The 2,550-nt window shown below is 44.7% G+C and overlaps 1 pseudogene; it reads right to left on the bottom strand.

The window, feature by feature from the left end:
- Positions 1-572: 572 nt before the first annotated feature.
- Positions 573-1,659, bottom strand: LOC113906212 (annotated as a pseudogene).
- Positions 1,660-2,550: the final 891 nt, after the last annotated feature.

Genomic DNA, 2,550 nt, shown 5'->3' with positions numbered 1-2,550 from the left:
CATAATTTATTGTGATCCACACAGTCAAAGGCTTTGGCATAGTCAATAAAGCAGAATAGTCTAGTTACCATTATTACTGTACAATTACCCCCCTTCTCCCATCTCACCCATTCCTCACCCATTCCCCTCTGATTACCATTTATTTTGTATTAAGACACTGACCATATATATTCCTTTTTTCCCCCTCCCTCTTTGGCTGAATAGTTAAGCACTGAGTCCTAACCACTGGACCACCAGGGAATTCCTGATATGAACCATCTAAAAGCAGTGATGGGACTCCCTTGGTTGTGCAGTGGATAAGAATCCACCTGCCAATGCAGGGAACATAGGTTTGATCCCTGATCTGGGAAATTCCCTGTTCAGCAGAGCAACTAAGCTTGAATGCCACAACTACTGAGCCCGCCTGCTGCAGCTGCTGAAGCCCATGCACCTAGAGCCTGTGCTCCTCAGCAGGAAAAGCCATCAAAATGAGAAGCCTGTGCACCACAAAGAAGAGTAGCCCCCGCTCACAGTAACTAGAGAAAGCCCGAGAGCAGCAAAGAAGACCCAGCACAACCAAAATTATTAAATTATTAATTTTTTAATAAAAAAAGTATTGATTGTGTGTCCAAACCAAGTTTCTTCTTCTTCCCCATTGCAATTAATCTTTCCATAATTTTCTTATTTCTTTTAGCACATTCAGGGCATACCATATTATCTTCTAGGTCTGAGGATGGGAAAGTGCAGGCAGGTAGCAGGAAGAGAGAGAACATCTCCTGGGAGTGTCAGGGACTCAGGCCTGACCTGCATGGAACTGCAGGCGAACCCAACCTTCTATGTCTGCTGGGAACAGTCTGCCACTGACCACACACTACTGGACGCCTGGACCTTGTGGCAGAACGGGCTAAACAGAGATAGGAAGGGGCTGGGAACTCACAGCCGTAGGTTGAATGGCTTGCAGCAATTCTTTAAAAAAAAAAAAAAAAAACACATCTTTTTATGTATTTATTTTGGCCAGGCCATGGGCATGTGGAATCTTAGTTCCCCAACTAGGGATAAACCGGTGGCCCCTGCACTGGAAGTGCAGTCTTAACTGCTGGACCATCAGGGAAGCCGCTCAGCAATTCTTGACCATGCTGCCAACATGGCTTCCTGAGCTGAAGTTAGCGCTTCAACCATATTAGTTCCTTCCTTGCTCTCACTCATATCCTACTTTTCTGAAAGCTTGCATTCTTGGTCACCATCTTGTGTTTCCTTCAACATGACTGCAATCTGGCTTCCTGAGATGACTCCGGAATTTAAAATAAAAAATGACTCATCTTTTTCAAGATAAGCAAGTTTCTGGAGTCTCAGATAAATCTCTATTTTCTGGCCACTGGTACTCAAATTAAGTTGTTGGCACCAGTTCTGCAAAGTGTCCTGATGAACCTTATCAATTGGAGGCATCATGGTCTGCAAGGAGAAACTGGTTTACTGCAACTAGATTTGGGGCAAGCTTCAAACTGTTCATTTGTTTAAGGAGGATGAACTTGATCACTTGTATTCGGCAGATCCACATTGATTTCTGAAGTTGAAGAAACACTTGGTTCCAGTTCTCTCATTAACTGGAACCAATGTAAGAATCACTTTTCCTTTATCTAATGCCTCTTCAAAGGAATTCTCATAATATGGGTGTGCCATTTTTCTGTTTTGTTTTTTAATTCTTTACCAAGGTAGGATTCACATTTGTTGTTGTTGTTCATCGCTAAGTCATGTCCAGCTCTTTTCGATCCCATGGACTGCAGCACGTGAGGCCTCCCTGTCCCTCACCATCTCCTGGAGTTTGCCCAAGTTCGTTTCTATTGAATCAGTGATGCTATCCAACCAGATTCACATACCATAAAATTAACCTTTGTTGGGACTTCCCTGGCAGTGCAGTGGTTAAGACTCTATACTCCCACTGCAGGGGCACAGGGTTCAATCCATGGCAAAATAATAATAATAATAAATTAACCACTGTAAAGTGGTTAACATCTCAATGGCATTTAGTAGTACATTCACAGTGTTGTGCAAACGCCACCTCTATTTGGTTCTAAAACATTTTTATCATGCCAAAAGGAAACCCCCTACCCGTTAAACCACCATCACTCCTGTTCAGTCTCTACCCAGCCCCTGGCCACCACCAATCCACCTTCAGTCTCTGGATTTACCTCCTCTAGACATTTCATATAAATGGAGTCACACAATAAGGAACTAGACATCTGTTGTTTTTAGCTGCCCAGAACACCATTTCCCCTTCTGCTGACCATAGCACCCACATTTTACTTTGGGGAAGCCATCCCAGCCTTCCCTTCAATCCACTTGAATGCCCTACCCACTGTGTGCAGGGGCAGGCACATGATCCAAGTCTGGCCAATCAGTCACCCTGATTGGCTCAGGGATGGGCTTGTGACTCAATCCCAGCCAATGAGAGCAGTCACAGGACGTCTTCTGGAGCAAGGTGCTCTCTGCTTGGCTTGCTGAGTCAGCAAAATGGGATGCTGGGGTTACTGGCAGCCATCTTTGCCACCATGGAAGGAGTGCCCATCTGGG

This window comes from Bos indicus x Bos taurus, chromosome 16 (assembly GCF_003369695.1).
Source record: "Bos indicus x Bos taurus breed Angus x Brahman F1 hybrid chromosome 16, Bos_hybrid_MaternalHap_v2.0, whole genome shotgun sequence".
Taxonomy (NCBI): domain Eukaryota; kingdom Metazoa; phylum Chordata; class Mammalia; order Artiodactyla; family Bovidae; genus Bos; species Bos indicus x Bos taurus.
Note: the sequence above shows the minus strand (reverse complement) of the source record. Positions and strands in the feature narration are given on the sequence as shown.